Below are 9,748 nucleotides of genomic sequence, written 5' to 3'. Positions count from 1 at the left end.
TCACTCTGTCCTGAGTATCATCATTGTCACTCTGCCATGGGTATCATCATTGTCACTCTGTCCAGGATTTCGTCATTGTCACTCTATCATGGGTATCGTCATTCTCACTCTGTCCTGAGTATCGTCATTGTCACTCTGTCCTGAGTGTCATCATTGTCACTGTGTCCTGAGTATCGTCATTGTCACTCTGTCCTGGATATCGTCATTGTAACTGTGTCCTGAGAATCATCATTGTCACTCTGTCCTGGGTATCGTCTTTGTCACTCTGTCCTAGGTATTGCCATTGTCACTCTGTCCTGAGAATGTATCATTGTCATTCTGTCCTGAGTATCTTCATTGTCATTCTGTCCTGAGTATCGTCATTATCACTGTACTGAGTATCCTCATTGTCACTCTGCCATGGGTATCATCATTGTCACTCTGTCCAGGATTTCGTCATTGTCACTCTATCATGGGTATCGTCATTGTCACTCTGTCCTGAGTATCGTCATTGTCACTCTGTCCTGAGTGTCGTCATTGTCACTGTGTCCTGAGTATCGTCATTGTCACTCTGTCCTGGGTATCGTCATTGTCACTGTGTCCTGAGTATCGTCATTGTCACTCTGTCCTGGATATCGTCATTGTCACTGTGTCCTGAGTATCGTCATTGTCACTCTGTCCTGAGTATCGTTATTGTCACTCTGTCCTGGGTATCGTCTTTGTCACTCTGTCCTGGGTATTGCCATTGTCACTGTGTCCTGAGAATGTATCATTGTCATTCTGTCCTGAGAATGTATCATTGTCAGTTTGTCACTCTGTCCCAGGTATCGTCCTTGTTACTCTGTCCTGAGTATGGAACTTGTGATGTTGTCCTTAGTATGGATCGTTATCTGACTATGGTCCTGAGAATGTATTATTGTCATTGTACCAGAGTATAGTCATTGTCCCTCTGTCAAGTAATTGGATCATTGTCATTCTGCCATGAGTATGATCACTGCAATTCTGCCCTAGTCATGGGGTATTGTTACTCTGTCCTGGGTATCATCAATGTCACTCTGCCCTGAGTATCATCATTGTCACTCTGTCCTAAGTATCGTCATTGTCACTCTATCCTGAGTATCGTCATTGTCACTCTGTCCTGAGTATCGTCATTGTCACTCTGTCCTGAGTATCTTTATTGTCATTCTGTCCTGAGTATCCTCATTATCACTATACTGAGTATCCTCATTGTCATTCTGTCCTGAGTATCGTCATTGTCACTCTGTCCTGAGTATCCTCATTGTCATTCTGTCCTGAGTATCGTCATTATCACTCTGTCCTGAGTATCCTCATTGTCACTCTGTCCTGAGTATCATCATTGTCACTCTGCCATGGGTATCATCAGTGTCACTCTGTCCAGGATATCGTCATTGTCACTCTATCATGGGTATTGTCATTGTCACTCTGTCCTGAGTATCGTCATTGTCACTCTGTCCTGGATATCGTCACTGTCACTCTATCCTGAGCATCGTCACTGCCACTCTGTCCTGGGTATCGTCATTGTCACTCTGTCCTGAGTATCGTCATTGTCACTCTGTCCTGGGTATCGTCATTGTCACTCTGTCCTGGATATCGTCATTGTCACTGTGTCCTGAGTATCGTCATTGTCACTCTGTCCTGGATATCGTCATTGTAACTGTGTCCTGAGTATCGTCATTGTCACTCTGTCCTAGGTATCGCCATTGTCACTCTGTCCTGAGAATGTATCATTGTCAGTTTGTCACTCTGTCCCAGGTATCGTCCTTGTTACTCTGTCCTGAGTATGGAACTTGTGATGTTGTCCCGAGTATGGATCATTATCTGACTATGGTCCTGAGAATGTATTATTGTCATTCTACCTGAGTATAGTCATTGTCCCTCTATCAAGTAATTGTATCATTGTCATTCTGCCATGAATATGATCACTGTAATTCTGCCCTAGGCATGGGGTATTGTTACTCTGTCCTGGGAATCATCATTGTCACTCTGTCCTAAGTATCGTCATTGTCACTCTATCCTGAGTATCGTCATTGTCACTCTGTCCTGAGTATCCTCATTGTCACTCTATCCTGAGTATCATCATTGTCACTCTGTCCTGAGTATCCTCATTGTCACTCTGTCCTGAGTATCTTCATTGTCATTCTGTCCTGAGTATCGTCATTATCACTGTACTGAGTATTGTCATTGTCATTCTGTCCTGAGTATCGTCATTGTCATTCTGTCCTGAGTATCGTCATTGTCACTCTGTCCTGAGTATCATCATTGTTACTCTGCCATGGGTATCATCATTGTCACTCTGTCCAGGATTTTGTCATTGTCACTCTATCATGGGTATCGTCATTGTCACTCTGTCCTGAGTATCGTCATTGTCACTCTGTCCTGAGTGTCATCATTGTCACTGTGTCCTGAGTATCGTCATTGTCACTCTGTCCTGGGTATCGTCATTGTAACTGTGTCCTGAGTATCATCATTGTCACTCTGTCCTGGGTATCGTCTTTGTCACTCTGTCCTAGGTATTGCCATTGTCACTGTGTCCTGAGAATGTATCATTGTCATTCTGTCCTGAGTATCTTCATTGTCATTCTGTCCTGAGTATCGTCATTATCACTGTACTGAGTATCCTCATTGTCACTCTGCCATGGGTATCATCATTGTCACTCTGTCCAGGATTTCGTCATTGTCACTCTATCATGGGTATCGTCATTGTCACTCTGTCCTGAGTATCGTCATTGTCACTCTGTCCTGAGTGTCATCATTGTCACTGTGTCCTGAGTATCATCATTGTCACTCTGTCCTGGATATCGTCATTGTCACTGTGTCCTGAGTATCGTCATTGTCACTCTGTCCTGGATATCGTCATTGTAACTGTGTCCTGAGTATCGTCATTGTCACTCTGTCCTGAGTATCGTTATTGTCACTCTGTCCTGGGTATCGTCTTTGTCACTCTGTCCTAGGTATTGCCATTGTCACTGTGTCCTGAGAATGTATCATTGTCATTCTGTCCTGAGAATGTATCATTGTCAGTTTGTCACTCTGTCCCAGGTATCGTCCTTGTTACTCTGTCCTGAGTATGGAACTTGTGATGTTGTCCTTAGTATGGATCGTTATCTGACTATGGTCCTGAGAATGTATTATTGTCATTGTACCTGAGTATAGTCATTGTCCCTCTGTCAAGTAATTGGATCATTGTCATTCTGCCATGAGTATGATCACTGCAATTCTGCCCTAGGCATGGGGTATTGTTACTCTGTCCTGGGTATCATCAATGTCACTCTGCCCTGAGTATCATCATTGTCACTCTGTCCTAAGTATCGTCATTGTCACTCTGTCCTGAGTATCGTCATTGTCACTCTGTCCTGAGTATCTTCATTGTCATTCTGTCCTGAGTATCTTTATTGTCATTCTGTCCTGAGTATCGTCATTATCACTATACTGAGTATCCTCATTGTCATTCTGTCCTGAGTATCGTCATTGTCACTCTGTCCTGAGTATCCTCATTGTCATTCTGTCCTGAGTATCGTCATTCTCACTCTGTCCTGAGTATCCTCATTGTCACTCTGTCCTAAGTATCATCATTGTCACTCTGCCATGGGTATCATCAGTGTCACTCTGTCCAGGATATCGTCATTGTCACTCTATCATGGGTATTGTCATTGTCACTCTGTCTTGAGTATCGTCATTGTCACTCTGTCCAGGATTTCGTCATTGTCACTCTATCATGGGTATCGTCATTGTCACTCTGTCCTGAGTATCGTCATTGTCACTGTGTCCTGAGTATCGTCATTGTCACTCTGTCCTGGATATCGTCATTGTAACTGTGTCCTGAGTATCATCATTGTCACTCTGTCCTAGGTATCGTCTTTGTCACTCTGTCCTAGGTATTGCCATTGTCACTGTGTCCTGAGAATGTATCATTGTCATTCTGTCCTGAGTATCTTCATTGTCATTCTGTCCTGAGTATCGTCATTATCACTGTACTGAGTATCCTCATTGTCACTCTGCCATGGGTATCATCATTGTCACTCTGTCCAGGATTTCGTCATTGTCACTCTATCTTGGGTATTGTCATTGTCACTCTGTCCTGAGTATCGTCATTGTCACTCTGTCCTGAGTGTCATCATTGTCACTGTGTCCTGAGTATCGTCATTGTCACTCTGTCCTGGATATCGTCATTGTCACTGTGTCCTGAGTATCGTCATTGTCACTCTGTCCTGGATATCGTCATTGTAACTGTGTCCTGAGTATCGTCATTGTCACTCTGTCCTGAGTATCGTTATTGTCACTCTGTCCTGGGTATCGTCTTTGTCACTCTGTCCTAGGTATTGCCATTGTCACTGTGTCCTGAGAATGTATCATTGTCATTCTGTCCTGAGAATGTATCATTGTCAGTTTGTCACTCTGTCCCAGGTATCGTCCTTGTTACTCTGTCCTGAGTATGGAACTTGTGATGTTGTCCTTAGTATGGATCATTATCTGACTATGGTCCTGAGAATGTATTATTGTCATTCTACCTGAGTATAGTCATTGTCCCTCTGTCAAGTAATTGGATCATTGTCATTCTGCCATGAGTAAGATCACTGTAATTCTGTCCTAGGCATGGGGTATTGTTACTGTGTCCTGACTGTAGACACTGTCATTATGTCCAGTGTATGGTAATTGTCACTATGGCCTGAGTATGGGAAGTATCACTCTGTCCTGATTAGGGTTATTGTCACTCTGTCCTGAGAATATATGGTCATTGTACCTTTTGTTGGAAGGAGTGTACTCCTGCGCTGCCTTCCTCCAGCACATACTTACCGACATTCTGACAGCCACCTATGCTCCAGCATCTGACATACTGTATACGCTCCAGCATATGACATATGCGACTGAGCCGACAGTTGCTAGGACATGCTGGAGCTCAGCCAGACATGCCCGACCTCTGACATGTGCAGCATCTCTGCACGTCTTTACTCCCTGGCTTTTCATGAGAATAGACTGACCGAGGAGACTCTCACAGAACAGAGCCACATAGCTGGCCCCCAAGTATACTATACGCCACCGTTATAGTACATGGCATTACCGCTACCTTCTGCCGCTGTATTAGTCAATACCACACTGGAGCACTACAAGGCCCAGCACCACCCTGAGTTCCAGGCTACCTATATATACAATCTGCATACTGCTGTTATACCTGTTATATCCCTGTATCATTTTGCCACTTGTTGTTCTACGTGATCAAATGAATCTAAGAACTTGTTAAGCTGTATCACATGTGGACTAACTGCCACCAGCACCAACAATGTCACTACATACCTAACACCATATGCATCTTGGCCTAACACAATATACCCTGGTTTAACTATTGCCTGGAGAACTATCATTCTCACCACATTATAGTCAGTCTACTTTGCTATCAGTGAAATATTTACAGTCGCACAAGAATCAATATTTCTCAAATAAAGAGAACATCAGAACCCTCGTATTGTATACATAAGAAATTCAAGAATTTAATTGAGGGGTGCTACCACAGACACCTATATCATATACATATGTCTATATAGTTACCAATAGGTGTCAGCCAATCTTTAATGTGACTATGTAGGTCTAGATACATGTGCCGCGATTTATTTTAAATTCACATTTTCTTTCTTTGTGACACACTTTTCTAATGTTTAATCAATTTTCGCTGCTCTTTCTTTCCGATTGGGTATTAACCTGTTAAAGAAAAAAAGTAAAGTTTTAATAAATAGTGCACCACACATGACATTTCATTCCTCTTTCTTCTTGTGTATACCTTGCTATCAGGTCATACACAGCCTACTGTCACCCCGATACTCTGCTAAAACCATTGTCCTGAGTATAGAGTATTATCACTGTGTCCTGGGTATGGAGTATTATCATTCTGTCCTGAGTATGGAGTATTATCAGTGTGTCCTGAGTATGGAGTATTATCACTCTATCCTGAGTATGGAGTATTATCACTGTGTCCTGAGTATGGAGTATTATCACTCTTTCCTGAGTATGGAGTATTATCACTCTGTCCTGAGTATGGAGTATTATCATTCTGTCCTGAGTATGGAGTATTATCACTGTGTCCCGAGTATGGAGTACTATCATTCTGTCCTGAGTATGGAGTATTATCACTGTGTCCTAAGTATGGAGTATTATCATTCTGTCCTGAGTATGGAGTATTATCACTGTGTCCCGAGTATGGAGTATTATCACTGTGTCCTGAGTATGGAGTATTATCATTCTGTCCCGAGTATGGAGTATTATCACTGTGTCCTGAGTATGGAGAATTATCATTCTGTCCTGAGTATGGAGTATTATCATTCTGTCCTGAGTATGGAGTATTATCAGTGTGTCCTGAGTATGGAGTATTATCACTCTGTCCTGAGAATGTATCATTGTCACTGTTCTGAGGGCCTTATTCATTACGGATCACAACTGCAACAGCGTATACGCAGATCGGCCAATGATGCGCACAGCGCTTGCTTATGTACCACAGTGCACGTGCGTGAGTTAGCATTGTGATCGCTGTGTGATCACGTACACAGAAAAAAAGCCATCGCAGATGGAGGGACGGGACATCAATGTTTGGGGGTGGTGACAGGGGAGTGGTCAGAGAAACGCAGGCGTGCCTGTCTGTTTGAGCGCTGTTTCCTAGGGCATGCATAAATTAGCCAGTGCAACGGCATACACAGCTTGAGTACTCACTGCGTGCAACGAGGTTAGCAATTTCTGAGCAAGATCAGACCTGTTGTAACTGTGAGTGAGGGGTGATATAACGTGATGTTCCTGATGTATACGCAGGAATGCAAGGTATTACGGATGTGAGATAACGGCAGTGGGAGGTCGTGGATTAGTCTCTATGCCAAACTTGCCTACTTTTGGCTTCTCCTCCACGAGAGAAGCCTTGGAAGGAGAAGCAGGTGGGCTGTGACGGGGGCAGGGCCTGATGGCCCGTGCTATTAAGCCACGCCCCTTCACTGCAATTTGGCGCAATTGGCTTAAATTTAAATAGGGGGCGGGGCTAATAGGGGCCCCGCCCCTTCACGGGGACACACGATTGCCGCAGAAATTCTCCCCATTCTGACCACTTCACTAGGAAGAGGGCAGAATGCAGGAGAAGTGCCTACCCTTCCGGAGGTGCGGGGGGTTACCCGAAAAATCGTGAGCCTCCCGTAAAAAAACGGGAGGGTAGGCATGTATGCTCTATGCTGGCTGTGTAAGTGTCGATTTTTATTCTCTACTGAATTTGGTCAATGTCTCTGTGTTCTGAATATGGTCTTTAAAAAAAGGTAGCCAGGGACGTAACTAGGTGGTCGGCGAGAGATTATGTTGCTCTGTGGGTGGCAACGTTACTGTCCTACACTTCTTGCTTCAGGCTAGCAGGGTGCCTGGACTGGCACCCTGCAGCCAGGATCACTGCTGCAGTGCCAGCCGAAGCATCCTTTGGATGCTCCAGACAGGCATCCTGCAGACTGTACAACCGCTTTCCATACAGCGGCACTTCCTTCTGCACAATGTCATGAAGTCATGCGCTCAGGGGGTGGGGCTGGCACAAAGCGCACTGCAGCCCTGTTATGCCGCTGATTGTAGTAGTAATAGCAGGTTGCTGGTACTCACCTAAACTCCTGCAGGTCCTGTGGCCAGGTTGGTGTCTCCCTGTCATTTTGTAAATCTATTCAACTCGTACATATACATATAATCAATATTATGGTCTTGGTACAGATTATTTTTCCACATAGTCCCCATACTCATCTAAGAATTTGTTCCAACCTTCACTAAGGCATCTATCTCGGCATGGTGTCAAGCACTCAGTGACGTGCACTGAGGTCAATGGCTGATGAGGCACACATGGAACTCTGGAACATGACAGGGAGTATGATAGTGGAGGGAGTATGACAGGGGAGGCTCAGCCTCCCCTGCCTACCCTGACTGCATGTCCCTGCAAGCGCCTGAAGCCAGGACATGACAGCTTGGTGAACTTCACTGTAGGTTGCGAATCACCTTCCACCCAGGTGCTACTTCAATGCTCCAAAGAGATGGAAATCACTCGGTGCCAGGTCAGGGCTGTAGGGAGGATGGTTCAGTACCACCCAGTGGTAGCACCGTCACAACTCACACATGCGGTTGGCTGAGTGTGGCCTGGCATTATCGTGCAGCAACACGACGCCCGTTTGCAGCAACCCAGGTCATTTTCGATTGTCTTCCGCAACAGGCTCAATGTGTCACTATAGCGGACAGCATTCACAGTATCTCCCTTGGTGAGGAAATCAATAAGAAGAACGTACTTGTGGTCCAAAAACACGGTCACCATGACCTTTACTGATGGAGTTATTTTTAATTTCTTTGAAGGTGGGGATGGTGCGTGTTTCCATGTCATGAATGCTTGCTTTGTCTCTGGTGTCACATGATGCTCTCACGTTTCATTGCCTGTAATAATACGCTGCATGAACTACACTCCCTCCTTATGGTACTGTATTAACTGCACAAAAGACAATCCCATCCTATTGGTTTTGGGAACTTCTGTGAGTTGCTTCGGTACCCAGTGTGAACACATTTTCCTGTACCCCAGTTTCTTATGAACGATGTTGTGCACAGTACCTACTGAGATGTTCAGTTTGTCAGCAATATCACTAACTCAAATGCATCTGTCCTGAATTAGACCTTCAATGCGGCACAAAATGTAATCTTTGGTGGAGGTGCTTGGCCGGCCGGATCTATCCTGTTGTTATCAAAGGTACACCAGTACATCTTCAGATGGCGTTATCAGGGCTCCTCCCCCCCCCCCACAGTTTCCTCACTCCTGCTCTGCTCCGCTCTGATAGGCAGAGCCGGCCCCCGTGATCAGCTATGTGCACTAAATTGACCACAAGCTGATCACTGCAAAAACAAATTGTTAAAAAAAAACACCTAACCTGATTCTAGGGACCGGATGTCCTCTGGGGCTCCGGTCAGCTGGTCTCCGGGCTCCTGCACTGTGACCCTGGTCAGCTGCTGTATAGAACAGCTGACCAGGGTCACAGTGCAGGAGCTGGGAGACCATCTGACAAGAGCCCCAGAGGGAGGACTTCACCGGATCACCGAGGCAAGTGTAAGTGAGCGATGGGCCGCGGGGCGAGCCCAGGGGAGGGGGGGGGTGGCCCACCGGGGGCGAATGTGTGGACACCTCACTGTGTTTTTGCCAAAAAATACAGTGAGAAGAATGCTGAGAGGATTCGCAAGGACAGAGCTTTATCGCAAGCTCTAACCCTGAAAGGGATTTTTGATAAATTCCTGTGGTATTTCCTAAATCTATTTGAAATACGGATTGGAGTAAATAAGGGTCCCTGGTCATTTAACATGGTGGCTAAATGACCAAATTGCAAATGGCCATGACAATTTTCAATAACTGAAGACTATGGGCCTGATTCAGAGGTGCTCGCTATTTGCGAGCGCTCGCTCTGAATCAGGACGGATTTGTAAAAAAAAATCCGCCTCCAGGCCGCTCGCATAGCTGTGGGTGACCACCCACAGCTTTTGTGAGCGGCCTGGTGATGGTCGCGATTATCGCGACCATCGGACTTGCGATGAGACCCTTGTGGTAGGGTCTCGGCTCCCGCAAGCCCGATTGAACTTCCTGCTTTCTGCCCTCCCCGCCTCCAAAATGCAGCGAGCTGTCGATCAACATTGACAGTCGCCCATTTTGTAGCGAGTCCTGGAGCGAGTGAAGTTCTCACTCACTCCGGGGCTCGCGCACGTGCATTGCGCACGCCGCGTCTGC

The sequence above is a fragment of the Taudactylus pleione genome, unplaced genomic scaffold (assembly GCF_031769625.1).
Source record: "Taudactylus pleione unplaced genomic scaffold, aTauple2 ptg000519l, whole genome shotgun sequence".
In the NCBI taxonomy this organism is placed as follows: Eukaryota; Metazoa; Chordata; class Amphibia; order Anura; family Myobatrachidae; genus Taudactylus; species Taudactylus pleione.
This window is presented reverse-complemented; position numbering follows the sequence as displayed.